At 42.5% G+C, this 16,107-nt stretch overlaps 1 protein-coding gene across 2 annotated transcripts in view; it reads left to right on the top strand.

Annotated features, from left to right (window-relative positions):
- The window catches only part of SLC1A3 (solute carrier family 1 member 3), a 647,480-nt gene that overhangs the window by 581,833 nt on the left and 49,540 nt on the right, over nt 1-16,107 (top strand). The window lies entirely within an intron of this gene.

Genomic DNA, 16,107 nt, shown 5'->3' with positions numbered 1-16,107 from the left:
TGCACTAGTATCCTTTACTCAGTGTTGTAGGTTACTGCATGTCATTGGTACCCTTTGTTTGATTAAGTTGTTTAGAGAGTAGCACAGGTACCTTTTATTCAAAGTTGTAGCTTACCATGTGATAACAGTACCAATTTTCAATGTTGTGGTTTACTACATGGCACAAATACTCTTTATTTTATGTTGCAGCATATCACATGGCACTGGTACCCATTATTCCATGTTAAAGCTTACCACATGGCACTGATACCCTTTATTTCATGTTAAAGTTCACCACATGGCATTGGTACACTTTATTCCATGTTAATGCTCACCACATGGCATTGGTACACTTTATTCAATGCTGAGGCTTACCACTTGGCACCGGTACCCTTTATTCCATGTTAAAGTTCACCACATGGCACTGGCACCCTTTATTCTATGCTAAAGCACACCATATCACACTGGTACCCTTTATTCCATGTTAAATTTTATCACATGACACTGGTATCCTTTATTCCATGTTAAAGCTTACCACATGGCACTGGTACCCTTTATTCCATGTTAAAGCTCACCACATGGCACTGGTACCCTTTATTCTATGTTAAAGCTTATCATATGGCACAGGTATCCTTTATTCCATATTAAAGCTTACCACATGGCACTGGTACCCTTTATTCCATTTTAAAGCATACCAAATGGCACTGATACTCTTTATTCCATGTTAAAGCTCACTGCATGGCACTGGTACCCTTTATTTCATGTTAACCCTCACCACATGGCACTGGTACCCTTTATTATATGTTTCAGCTTATAACATGGCACCGGTACCCTTTATTCATAGATATAACTTTCCACATGGCATGAGTAACCTTTATTCAATTATGTATCTTAACACAAGGCTCTGTTCCCAGGCATCCTTCATAGGATTAGCGGCCATTATAGTACGTGTACAACAGCAGGCTGGGTTCATGCTCCAGTGATGGGGACCATTATAAGAAGTAGAAAATGTATCACTATGATGTGCCTTTGGAGTGAGTGCTGATGCTTCAGTTCTCCCCCATCCAAAAGTAAAGGCCCCCAGGCCTCCCTCAGGAAATATGAGCAGTAACTGGCTTTGCCATCTTTTTCTCCATGCCACTGGCATATACTCCACATCTGTTAAACCAAGTCATCAAGCCTAATGGAAAGATGAAACCAGGGATCCTGATGGAGAGAGAAAATGAGCATGAAAAGAAAAGTAAAACTGATGAAGGTGCCATCATCGTCGGGCCTTGCTCAGTGTTCTCAAGTGGTCAGTCCTGTTTTCACAAAATCTCACAAAGATAAGATCAATATATAAATTATCTAGATTTTACATATCATAGAAAATGACATGCCAAAAATGAAGATTGGGTGCTCAGGCCCCAGGATAACAAATATTGCCCATTCCTAGACCAGGCATTGGTTCCAGGACTGGGAAAAGTGGTAGTGGGGCAAAATCTTCTGAAGACAGAAACATTCCAACCATGCTGCAAGTGCCCCTCCATTCTTTGTAAATAAAAACAGCAGTTCACACACAAAAATGACCAATTAAGAGGTATAGAAACAATAATGTAGACAGCAAGGCTAAGAAACATGTTATAAATATATATATATATATATATATATATATATATATATATATATATATATATATATATATATATATATATATGCACATTATATATACACATTATATACACACACAAAAAAAGAGAATTCTAAGCTTGTTTCCTGCCTTTCCTGTAACTAGTCTAGTCCACATACAGATTTGCTATATCCAGGAATGTTTGTAAGCTTCTGAGCCTCCCAAGCCTTTCTGTGTTTTCTAGCTTATCAGTGGGAGTGGTAAGCACTAGGTAGCCTATCTAACACAGGAGTGGTTTCTGGCCCAGAAATTGTAGTTTAATTGTCATTTGGGCAGTTTTTCCATCTCTTTCAACTTTCAGGCTTTAAAAGCCCGCATTTGTGCTTGTTTCCCACCTTACCTGTAACTAGTCTAGTCCAGATACAGATTTTCTGTATCCAGGACTGTTTGTAAGCTTCTGAGCCCCCAAGCCGTTCTGTTTTGGAGAGAAACCTTCTAGCTTATCAGTGGGAGTGATAAGCACTAGGTAGCCTATCTACCACAGGAGTGGTTTCTCACAAAGAAATTGTAGTTTATTGGCCATTTGGGCAGTTTTTCCATCTCTTTCAACTTTCTGGTTTAAAAGTCTGCATTTGCGCTTCTTTCCCACCTTTCCTGTAACTAGTTTAGTCCAGATACAGATTTGGGGTATCTAGGATTGTTTGTAAGCTTCTGAGCCCCCCAAGCCTTTCTGTGTTGGAGGGAAGCCTTCTAGCTTATCAGTGGGAGTGGTAAGCACTAGGTAGCCTATCTACCACAAGAGTGGTTTCTGGCCCAGAAATTGTAGTTTATTGGCCATTTGGGCAGTTTTGCCATCTCTTTCAACTTTCTGATTTAAAATCCTGCATTTGAGCTTGTTTCCCACCTTTCCTGTAACTAGTCTAGTCCAAATACAGATTTGCTGTATTCAGGACTGCGTGAAAGCTTCTGAGCCCCCCAAGCCTTTCTGTGTCAAAGGGCAGCCTTCTAGCTTATCAGTGGGAGTAGTAAGCACTAGTTTGCGTATCTACCACAAAAGGAGTGGTTTCTGGCCCAGAAATTGTAGTTTATTGGCCATTTGGGCAGTCTTTCCATCTATTTCAACTTTCTGGTTTAAAAGCCCACGTTTGTGCTTGTTTCCCACCTTTCCTGTAACTAGTCTAGTCTAGATACAGGTTTGCTGTATCCAGGACTGTTTGTAAGCTTCTGAGCAGTGCCAATGTCTGCTCTTCAACTTTTCCCTTAGATCTGCTAGTTCTCTCCTCTACTGCACTTTTACTAGCCTATTAGTCTAGTACTTTACCAGACTTCTTGTAGCAATTATTGTAACACAAAAAAGTGCTACCAGCACTAAACGTTCTACAAGAAAACAGCTCCAGTGCTTATTATTATTGTCCACCCCTCCAGGAATGTCTAAAGGTCAGCTCCCTGTGCTTTCTCCTATTAACCTGGTGAACTTGGGCATCCTGAGGCAATGTAGCAACTGTCTCATGTACACAGGCAACCCTCTCCTCTTACCTCCCAACACTCAGACTTGCAAGTGATGCACTTTTATATCCAAATTGGAAGCCATGCACTCTCCAGCCAAGACCGGAATGGCTGGTCAAGAGGAGAAGGTCAACACTTGCACCACACCACATGGAACACACAATCCTCCAGAACACACACCAGCACTGCTTCACATAAAAACACAAACCACACATCCACCTTTATGGAGGCTCTCAATAAAAATCTATCCATACAGCAGAGACCTCCAAGGCAGAAATGCACTCGACCACCACAACACAACACTAATCATGAGACACACAACTCTCCTAAACAGTGTGCCACTCACCCAAAGTCCCTAAGGTAAAACAGCATGCCCAACATGCTAGTCATAGGTGACTCGATAGCGAGGCACACTGATGTCCCACTCACTAGGTTGAATAAGGAGAAAGTAACAGTCAGCTGCCTGTCAGGTGCCAGGATCTGCCACATAACGCATGCACTCAGGTCCCTCAACAACAGGTACAAATGTGACTCTGTCATTGTACATGTGGGTGTGAATGACCCGAGACATACCTCCCTGGACTACATGAAAAGAGACATGGAGGAGCTCTCGGATTATGTAGCACAACCGGGTATGACCTAGCCCTGAGCAGCATCCTGCCATAACCCAGAATGATACCACAGTACAAGCAGAAAATTATTGATTTCAACAACTGGTTAAGCTTCTGGTGTCATTCTAAGGTGATCCATTATCTGTCTGCCTGGGATGACATGATTGACATACCTCGATGCTTTGTCAGAGATGGCCTGCATCTGTCATCCCTGGGCTTTCGGATAGTACCCAAGGCTCTTACCACCCCTATAGTGCCTTTTTTAGGCGGTGTTCAAAAGACCAAATTACCACCATAACAACTACAAACAAATGCAATCTGAGGGTCATGCTGTTCAATGCTAGAAGTCTAAATTTCAAAATGCACTTGCTTGAAGCACTCCTTAAAATGGTGAACATCGACATTTGTGCTGTAACAGAGACCTGGTTCAAGGCAGCAGAAAGCACCCTTGCACTACCAGGCTATAACTCATTCCACACCTTTCGGTCCCAGAACTTGGACTGAAGCTCCAAAGGAGGTGGTGTTTCCAAATTCATAAAGGATGTGCACACCTCCAGAATTTTAGCCCAACATAACGCACCCAACACATAAACACACAAAAACATACTCGGAGGCTCTAAATAAAAATCTGCCTAAACAGCAAAGACCTCCTAAGCAGATATCCAAGCAACAGCCACCCCTCAACAATACCCACAAATCACATATCTCACAAAATCAGTGTGCCTCACAGTCACAGCCTATAAGGCCAAACAACACACCAAATACACCTGTTATAGGGGAGTCTATTGTCCGGCACACTGCCGTCCCACTCACCAGACTGAACAAGGAAAAGGTCACTGTAAGCTGCCTGTCGGGTGCCAGGATCCACCACATAATGCAAGCACTCAGGTCACTCCAAAGCAAGTACAAGTATGACTCCGTCATTGTCCATGCTGGTGTGAATGACCTGAGACGTACCTCCTTGGACTACATGAAAAGAGACATAGAGGAGCTCTCTGACCATGTAGTCCAAGCTGGTATGTCCCTGACCTTGAGTAGCATCTTGCCCTCACCAAGAATGATGCCACAGTATAAAGACAAAATGATCAGTTTCAACAATTGGCTAAAGTATTGGTGTCATTCAAAGGGGATCCAGTGTCTGTCAGCCTGGGATGACATGCTCGACAAGCCACGTTGCTTTGCTAGGGACGGCTTGCACCTGTCACCCTTAGGCTTTCGTATACTGGCCAAGGCTCTTGCCACCCCCATAGTGCCTTTTTTAGGCAAGGCTCAAAGGACAAACCCACCTCCATAGACAACCCAAAGATAAAAAAACTAAAGGTAATGCTACTCAATGCCAGAAGTCTAAACCTCAAGATGCACACACTCGAGACTCTCCTCAGTATGGAGAAAATCGATGTCTGTGCAGTAACAGAAACCTAGTTCAAGGCTCCTGAGAGCACCCCAACACTACCAGGTTATAACTCATACCATGTGTTTTGGCCCCAAAACTTGGACCGAAGCACAAAAGGAGGGGGAGTATCTATATTCATCAAAGATACCTACACCTCCAGGTTAGTGGCACTGCATGAAGCATCGGAAACCATCCATGTGCAACTAACAGCAGGCAAAACTGCCTTTCAGTTTGTAGCCTGCTACAGAACACCCTCCCTATTACAGGAACCCCATTTGGCATTCCTGACAACACTGGAGAATATGAAGGTCTCTCCAAACACTATGTTATTGGGTGACTTCAACTACCCAAACATTGACTGGGAAAACTACTCAAGCCCAAACACCCTCGCCCAACAGTTCCTTGAATTTATAAACTCTAACGCAATGGAACAACTGGTCACCACTCCCACAAGAGGGAACAACATATTGGACCTGGTCATCACCAACATGGGGACTCTATGTTCCACATCAGAGGTAAACCCTTCATTGGTAAGATCAGACCATAAACAAATTTCCCTGGGCATCCATATCCCGTCCCCACCCCCAGCCAAGGAAATCACTGTAAAGAATTTCTCAAAAGCCAACTTTGCACTTCTCAAGACTGAGGTGGAATCCTTCAAAGCCCCTGGGCCAGAGGATAATACAGCCCAATCTGCAGAATCCTTTACAAATGTATTCTATGAGCACCTGCAGGAATGCATGGATTGTGCTATCCCAAATAAAACCAAGACTCACTCCTCCAAAACAGGAGACCGGTCTGGTGGACCCCGGCCATAAATAAGCCATACAACAGGAGGAAGCTACTACATGACAGAGCAAAATCCCAAAAAGGGAAGGCATCTCTGATCAGTATTAGCACGAAACGTCAATCCCTCATAAAATCATCAAAGGCCAGTTTCGAAAGAAAAATTGCCCTAGACACTAAAGATAATCTCAAGGCCTTCTTTAGTTATGTCAGAAACATGGGCGGAAACTCCCAGATATGCTCTGAATTGTTGCATAACGGTACAAAATATACTGAACCTACAGACATAGCCAACATCCTGGCAGACAGATTCAGCGCAAACTTCTCCCCCCCTTCCCCCCAAAGGAGCAAACGCCTATCCCAACTGAATGTAACCTCCCTGACATCACAGATGCACAGGTGAAAGCTGCCCTCTCCAAAGCAAAAAACACAGCATCTATGGGACCGGACGGTGTCCCAGGCTGTGTCTTACATGAGCTCCAAGAAGATCTGACCCCTCACATTAAGTCACTGTTCAAACTTAGCCTTACTACAGGATATGTACCCAAAGAATGGTGTACAGCTACAGTGGTCCCACTCCACAAAGGTGGTGCCACAATGGACCCCGGAAACTATCGCCCCATAAGCCTGACTAGTCTGGTCTCTAAAGCTATGAAGCGTATTATCATGGAACTCATAAACAAAGACATTGGGAGCCTCCAGACACTGGACCCTACCCAATTCAGCTTTGTTAAGGGCAGATCTTGCCTCTTAAACCTAGTTGATTTCTTTGAAACAGTTACCAAAGCCATAGATGAGGGCAAGGTAGTCCACACAGCCTACCTGGACCTCACAAAAGCCTTCGACACAATACCCCACTTGGGCATCATAAATAAGCTTACCAGCTTAAATATCAACCCCTATATCACAAGATAGGTTGCAAACTGGCTCAGGGATAGAACCCACATGGTCAGAATCGCAGGTGCCATGTCCGAATCCAAACCATTTACAAGTGGCATCCCACAGGGCTCAGTTCTGGGACCTCTCTTGTTTGGTATATACTTCTCTGAGGTTCAGGCTAACACGGGGGGATTATGGCTGACAAAGTTCGCAGATGACTGCAAACTGGGGGCCATAATCGAATCTCCAGCTGACACAAGCATCCTCCAAAAGGGTCTCACAGAGATGGATGCTTGGTTCCAGAGCCACAGCCTCAAGATAAATGCTAAAAAGTGCATAGTCATCCCCTTTGGGAAAAACAAGGTGCACACAAATTACCACATAGGTGGTAATCCATTAAGTACGGAAGAAGTAATTAGAGATTTGGGGACCAACGTAGATAGTAATCTCTCCTTTGATAATCACATTGCCAAAGTGGTTAGAAAGACCTTCTATATAGCCCACCTTATCACGAAAGGGTTTGCATATAGATCAAGAGAGGTCATTGTGCCCCTCTACTCGTCACTCATCAGGCCCATAATTGAATACAATGCCCCTTTTGGGATGTACCTTACCCGACACCTGCAGCAACTGGAGAGACCCCAAAAGTACCTCACCAAGAGGATCATGGGCTAGAAACAGATGTCCTATGCAGCTCGACTAAAGAAACTCCAGCTCTACTCAGTTTCTTACCGCCTACTCAGAGGCAATCTATGCCTGATGTACAAAGCCATGTCAAACCCAGAATTAATGGACATGCTCCACCTCAAAAAATCCAAGTCCCTTAGAGCTACATGCTCCAGGGACCTAAACTCAGCACAAAAATAAATAGGACATGCTGGAAGGACAGATTCATTTCCCAGAGGCTCCCCTCTCTCTGGAATAGAATCCCAATTCATGTTAGACATAGCCCCTCGCTGACCCTCTACAAGCGAAATTTGGACGAGTGGATGGGAAATCGTAAATTCACCCCTGGGATCTCTCCTGTGTCTCTGCTAGACAGAGACACAGTAAACTAATCTTAAAAGGGTACCTTCTGTGACCTACTTTACAGAGGCACAGTAGGCTAATCTAATAGGGAGGTGGAAGCCAAATACACTCTGGCTAGGCTTATAAATGCCCTAGGGCAGATAGCCTAGTATCTACCTATGAACCTATGAACTTATTTATGAGGGATCATAATTTTTTGCTAGTACTGATCAGAGATGCCTTCCCTTTTAGGGATTTTGCTCTATCGTGTAGTAGCTTCCTCCTTCTGTTGTACAGTTTATTTATGGCTGGGGTCCACCAGACTGGACGCCTGCCTTTGGATGATTGGGTCTTGATTTTGTTTGGGATAGCATGATCCATGCATTCCTGGAGATGTCCGTAGAATGCGTTTATATAGGATTCTGCAGTTTGGGCCGTAGTTTCCACTGGCCCTGGGGCCTTGAAGGATTCCACTTCGGTTTTGAGAAGTGTGAAGTTCGCTTTTGAGAAGTTTTTCACTGTGGTTTTCTGGGCTGGGGGTGGGGTCGGGATGTGGATATCCAATGAAATTAATTTATGGTCTGATCTTACCAATGAGGGATATACTTCTGGTATGGAGCATAGAGTCCCCATGTTGGCAATGATCAGGTCTAGTAAGTTATCCCCTCTTGTGGGAGTGGTGACTAGTTGTTCTATAGCATTTGAGTTTATAAATTCCAGGAACCTTTGGGCTAAGGTGCTGGGGCTTGAGTAATGCTCCCAGTCTATGTTTGGGTAGTTGAAGTCACCCAATATAATGGTGTTTGGAGAGATCTTCATGTTCTCCAATGTTTTCAGGAAAGCCGAGTGGGATTCCTGACTTTGAGACTTTAACACTCTCATACTGGATGACTTCAACTGCCCCTCCATTAACGGGGAAAACTACTCCTGCACAAATACACTTGCCCAACATTTCCTGGAATTCATTAATTCCAATGCCCTGGACCAGCTCGTTCTTACCCCCACTAGAGTTAGCAATATCCTTGACTTGGTCATTAATAACATGGACAACCATTGCTGTGCACCAATAGTCAACTCCTCCCTGGTTAGATCCGACCACAAACTAATCACCTTGGAAATCCACATCCCTCCCACCCCCAACCCCGCAAAGGTAACCACCATGAAAAACTTCCCCAAAGCTAACTTTGGACTCCTAAAAACAGAGGTGGCTAACTTCACAGCATCCATGCAAATGGAGAATAGTTGCATGACCACCGAATCATACACCAATGCACTGTATGAACATGTACATAAATGCATGGATCTCGCCATACCCAATAGAGCCAAAACACTCTCCTCCAAAAATAGGAAGCCAATCTGGTGGTCCACTGCCATAAACAAACTCTATAATAGAAGGAGGAAGCTGATGTGGAATAAGGTGAAGTCCCAAGACTGGAAAAACTCCCTTATCAGCCTCAACAAAAAGTTGAGATCCCTCATCAAATCCTCTAAAGCTAGCTATGAAAACATAATTGCAGCAGATAGTAAAGACAACCACAAGGTCTTCTATAGTTATGTAAAGAATCTCCATGGCAATACTCAGATTTGGTCTGAGCTATTGCACAATGGTACCTCCTATACCAAGCCAACAGATATTGCCAATATACTGGCCGACAGATTCAGTGCCAACTTTACCCCTCTCTCCCCTCCCAAAGGACCTATCACATTAACAGTAGATTGGCAGGCACCCAGTATTACTCCTGCAGAGGTTAAAACAGCACTGTCTAAGGCCAAGAATACAGTTTCTGTGGGACCTGACAATATTCCTGGCTGTGTTCTTCATGAACTACAGAGTGAACTGGCACCTCACCTGTGTGCCCTGTTCAGTCACAGCCTTACCTCAGGCTTTGTCCCTACCGAATGGTGCACTGCTACAGTCATCCCTATCCACAAAGGAGGAGCGACTACAGACCGTGGGAACTATTGCCCTATTAGCCTAACGAGTCTGATATGCAAAGCTATGGAATGCATCATTATGGACCTAATAAACAAGGATATAGGGAATCTCCAAACTCTGGATCCCACACAGTTTGGTTTTGTGAAGGGTAGATCATACCTGCTCAACTTGGTCGACTTCTTTGAGTCAGTCACCAGAGCTGTGGATGAAGGCAAGGTGGTTCACACAGCCTACCTTGATCTGGCCAAGGCCTTTGATACCATTCCCCACGCAGGAATCATATAAAAACTCAGTAAGCTAAGCATCAACCCCTGTATCACTAGGTGGGTTGCAAACTGGCTCACAGATAGAACCCACAGTGTGAAAGTAGCTGACTCCAAGTCAGACTGCCGACCAGTCATGAGTGGAGTCCCACAGAGTTCAGCCCTAGATCCTCTCCTGTTTGGTATCTACTTTTCTGATGTCCAGGCCAGCACAAAGGGACTCTGGCTGACAAAGTTCGCAGACAATTGCAAGTTGGGAGCTATTATTAACTCCCAAAGTGATGTTGACATCCTACGGAAAGGCCTCACTGAGACCAATGACTAGTGTCAGAACCATGGCCTTAAGCTCAATGCCAAAAAATGTGTCATCATCCTCTTTGGGAAAAACCCAGTTCCCATGAATTACCACATCGATGGTAGTCCACTGAACACAGAAGGCATAATAAGAGATCTGGGAACACAGGTTGATAGCAACCTCTCTTTCGACCACCACATTGCCACTGTGGTTGGAAAGCCCTTCTATGTGGCACATCTCATTACTAACGGTTTTGCATCCAGGAAGAAAGAGGTCATTGTCTCCCTCTACTCTTCCCTCATTAGGCCATTCATCGAGTACAATGCCCCATTTGGCATGTACCTCACTAGACAACTGCAACAGCTGGATAAGCCACAAAAGTACCTCACAAAGAGGATTCTAGGCCTTAAACACTTGTCCTATATGGACAGACTCAAAAAAACTCCAACTATTCTCTGTCTCATATTGCCTACTTAGAGGCAATCTCTGCTTGACTTACAAAGCCATGTCTGACCTAGCTCTATTAGAAATGCCACATCTAAAGAAATCCCAATCCCTCCACACCACACACGCCAGAGGCCTCAACCTCATTACCCCAATCAACAGAACGTGCTGGAGGGACAGATTCATAACTCAGAGACTGCCCATGGTATGGAATAGTCTTCCCATACATGTCAAACAGAGCACCTCACTGGCCCTGTTCAAGAGAAATCTTCATGAGTGGATGGGAAATAGAAAATTCACCCTGGGGATCACCCCAGTGGCTCTACTTGACAGAGGCACTGGGAACTAAAGTTGGGTGGCACAATGCCAGGGTAATCCTAATGACTAGGCTTGTAAAGACTCCAGGGCCATTAGCCTAATATACATCTATGAACCTATATATATATATATATATATATATATATATATGGGTTCACTACATATGACCGAAAACCCACAATCCTGATGCCCAAAATACTGAACCCATAATACCTACAGCTCATAAGCATGAAATTTCACATTACTGACGCCCACAATATCACCAGCCCAAAATCTCGCAACAAGCGATCCAGCGGCCGTAACGTGCAGTGATACATACTGAACAACACCAAAACAAATGCCACGTGCATAAATACACCTGATCGTGGAGCAATAAACAAAACACTGAAGTCCATGAAGCAGAGGCCATTGCAATACCCACACACCAACATATCAAAGGGAATGTCCTGTCCTCCACACCAGTAATGAATTAGTTGCAAGTAAGTCCCTCCACAATGTACAACAAGACTCCGATAATGACAAGAAATACGAACATATAGTGGTACAATGGCATACTTCAAAATACATTGCAGGTACCCATCATCACATTTTAAGCAATCGTGCTATGCATCTAACAAAGTCCACAGTAGTATACTTATCTGTATTATCCAGCAATCGCTGAAACTTCTATTGTCTATCCAAAACCCGCCGATGTTTCGGTAAGGGCGGACATCCTGCAGCTAGACGCTCATGTAGCCCATCCGCATGAGTCTGTTCCCTGGTTAGGTATGTCATGAGAACAGACAGATCAATCGCCCTATCCCCTAGCAGACATTTCAGTCGGCGATGCCATGCCTCCACCAAGTTCGGTGTGCGTGGGAGGAACAGTCTGTTTAACCCTGAAATATTCCTGAATTTGACAGGAAATATAGGTGGGAATCTAGTAATAGTAGTGGATCTTGTAGTAAATTTCTTAACACAGTCCAAGACATACTAGTCTGAGAAGTACTTAATTACTTCTCTACCCTTGTCAGGGAAAGACTCCGTCAATGTATTAAATGTAGCTATAACTGCTGACTCCTCTAGAAATGCAAGACCAACCAGTGTCTTAACAGCCAACTGAAACTCATGGCATCGGTTATATAATGACCCCAATTCCAACTGCTGCACATTCTGGCCAAAGTGGAATAAACAAACCTTAGCTGTTACGTCAGTAAAGTTGAGCCTAGCACTCTTGATAGGTGCAACCTCATAGTCACATAGTGCATACTGGAGTGAAAGTGTAAAGTTTTGGGATGCAAATAAATACAAGACACAGTGCCATAACATGTTGTAAGCATGAAGGGAGTTCTTTGACATCAAACCATATATGAGAGGGACATATTTACTATATCCACAGCACTTCACAATCCCTTGTATGCTATACAATTGACAGCATATGGCACCCTTGCAAAAGTACGTACCGTCCATCACCCATATTGTAGCTACACTCAAATCATGCAAGTTATTAACTGTACTAAAAATAACTACATGTGTGCCAGAGCCTGGATCAACTGTCCGTTTCACTATAAATATACCTGTCTGTAAGGGGAAGCGGCTAAAGTCTAACGTTTCCAAGGTAAGGTTAGGTATGTGTCCTACAGATGCAGTCTTACACCTTACATGGAGTATTTGTTGCAACATAGCCTTCCTGTTAGAAAGACTGGGTACACAACCTAGGGAAGTGGATGCCAGAGCATCATCAAATAATAGGCATGGTGTGCCCCTAGACATAGCAGCTTTTCGCGGAGTGTACCACAAACACTGAAATGTTCAACTTCTATCAGATCCCCCACATGATTGTGCGGCATTGATTTTTGCAATCTCTCTCCTTCGGATAAGGACTCTGTTACTGTTCTTCCCTTGCACATATTGCTCTGTTTCCACTTGCAACACCAGTAATGCTTACTACCAGATTTCCTCTCTAGATGGTAGATGTAGCCGTCGATAATTAGCACATCTTTACACTTTTGAGATTTCAGCCATGGGTACAGCTCGTCTAGAGTACCAGGCGCATCATACTGTTGGTTGACCATGTTTGTAACGTCAGCCATTGTACAACTTAACAGAGGTTATGCTCCCCTTAAATAATGGCAGTTCCAAGTCATGTACATATCCATGGTGATTGTGATAGCTTGGCTAATATTCTGCATAGTTAGGATAGCTCATTCAGTACTGTGGGCTCGGAATTATGGGTGTCAGGATTGTGGGTTCTCGGTCATATGTAGTGAACCCATATATATATATATATATATATATATATATATATATATATATATATATATATGTATATATATATGTATGTATATATATATATATATATATATATATATGTGTGTGTGTGTGTATATTTATATATACTGTATGTGTGTGTGTGTGTGTGTGTGTGTGTGTGTGTGTGTATATGCATATATATATATATATATATATATATATATATATATATATATATATATATTTATGGGGTCCGTGCAGCTGTTCGAAGTTTCACTTCTTCGAACCCACTTCACCGAGTTCACTTGTTCGAAGTAGTGAAACTTCAAACATTGACTTCAGCAGTCACACTACAGCGCGGAATGGGAATATTCCCTTTTCACCACTGTAGTTTGATCTCAGAGTTGGTATATTTAAGTAGGGAGTTGTGGGGGACACAGCCCCCCACATGGGGGTGCAAGGGGGGCTTTCCCCACCCCCTGCAAAAACATGTTTTAGTGTTTTAATTTTTTTTTTTTGGGTTGCCCCAGGAACTAGACTTCAGCGAAAGTGCACTTTCGTTGAAGTGAACTTTCACTGCAGTGTGAGTCTCCTGCTCTATTTCGAAGAAGTGTTCTTTCGATGTAGAGTTGTAGACCCATATATATATATATATATATATATATATATATATATATATATATATATATATATATGGGTCTATGTTGCTTTATCGAAATCTCACAATCTCAATCAAGCAACATCGAAACCCATTTAAGCAAAAGTCCACTAGATCTAAAGTACACTTTCACAGAAGCCAGTTGCCCGAACCAGAAAAAAACAAAACAAAACTGCTTTAAACTGTATTTTGCAGGGGGGCAAGCCCCCTCTGCACCCCCCCATACCCCACGTACTTAAATATACTAACTCCGAGATCGCACTACAGTGGGTAAAAAGATATATTTCCTTATCCCCACTGTAATGCGCTTCGGAGAAACGGCTGTTGCGAAAGTGCACTTTCGATTTATTGCACTTTCGCTTAAATGGGTTCGATCTTCTGGTTGTTGAAAAAGTGAGTTTTCGACAATCAGAAGTAGACCCATATATATATATATATATATATATATATATATATATATATATATGCATATTGTTTTCTTTTACACAGCAAACCCAAACTTCTCACACAGGGGATACATAGCAAGAACAAGAAAAAAGTTAGAGGAGAGAAAATGTACCACAGGCTACAGATTAAAACATAGGACCATTAACAATGTGGTTTAGAACAAAACCCCACCCAGGTAAGAAATATTAGACTATCTGGAAAAAGATGTGTCAGAAGAAGTGCTGTAAGAAAAAGAATAAAAATATAGGCTATCAAACTTCATAAACAGGAAGAATGCAACTGGGAAAGAAATTGTTCCCTGATGTGTTGAATTATTTATGCAAAAAGAAGGTTGTACTAACCAGTATGAGCACTGGAGATATATACAAGTAAAGGCATCTAGGCATGATGAAATTTACAAGAAAGAGAATAACAACATAAAAGTAGAACGTGCTGAGAAGAAAACAGGTAAGGATTGTGGAAAGGCAAACAAATTGACACTGAGGTGATGGACCAACTGAGACTTTGGGGGGAGGGGTAATGTAGAGATTCTGATAATGGGCAATATCCCAGCATGGTGCATCAATAAATCCTTAGGAAATGATACAATAGATGCAACAGGATACTTCTACTAAAGATATACCATAAAATTACATTTTACAAATGTTATCAGGATGATTAAAAGACCAGCTGGAATTACACGGCAGAGAGAAAGAGCAGAAACAGGCAGTGAACAGGATGTTCTCAGCCAAAAAGAGAATGATCTAAGTGCAGTCCTGTTTGATCTAATACAAATGAAGTGACATATTAAGATAGAATGGAGAAATAGACTGCAGAAAGTGACTCTTAGAACACCGATGAATGATTGTAGTAAGTAGGACTGTTAAAAGAGATCCATGTGATGCAACAGAAAAAAACAGAATGCACTACTGTATAGCTAATAACAAAGTGTTACCACAGAAAAAGCAGAAAAACAAAGGGAAAAAGGAACAAGTAGAACAACACCATGGAAACACTGATTAGAGAGCGTCATAACACAACTAAAGCATGAAGTATCACCACAACAAGAATAAATACATTGGTGAAGTTCATCAAAACCTTTAGAAAGACAGATGTCATAAAAGCAACACACATCAAAACTGATCAATATTTATCTTACACCATCTCCAAGAAAATTAATAATGTCATCAGAAGCAGAAAAACTCAGAAGTTATGTAGAAAAATATAAAGGAAAATTACAAAACAAGAAGTTTGTTAATGATTTAAAAAAGATTTATAGGGAATCGGGAAAGAAAACAACAATAGCAGTCCCTTGCAATACAGGCTAAATACATACATTTTGGAGAAGGATCCATGAAGGCACTGTTGAATATAATAACTATGTTGACTGGAGAGGTAAAGAAACAATAAAATGCGTTAACATACAGGATATGAACTGGAATGACTGGAATGGGTATCCTGAGGCAATGTTACAACTGCCTCATGTAGACAGACAACCCTCTCCTCCTACCACAAAACATTAACATATGCGAGAAATGCAATTATATAGCTAAACTGGAGGCTAAGATCTCTCTCAACCCAAGACTGGAACAGGCAGTCATGAGGAGAAGGTTAACACTTGCACCACACCTCCAGCCTCACATAGACATACTAAACCAGCAATGGCAAAAAATACACATAAATGCACAAAATCATACTCATTGGCTCTAAATAAAAACCTGCAAAAGCATCAGAGACCTCCAAATCAGACACCCAAAAAACCTG

Source organism: Protopterus annectens, chromosome 1.part0, assembly GCF_019279795.1.
Source record: "Protopterus annectens isolate FY-2018-M chromosome 1.part0, PAN1.0, whole genome shotgun sequence".
Classification (NCBI taxonomy): Eukaryota; Metazoa; Chordata; order Ceratodontiformes; family Protopteridae; genus Protopterus; species Protopterus annectens.
Note: the sequence above shows the minus strand (reverse complement) of the source record. Positions and strands in the feature narration are given on the sequence as shown.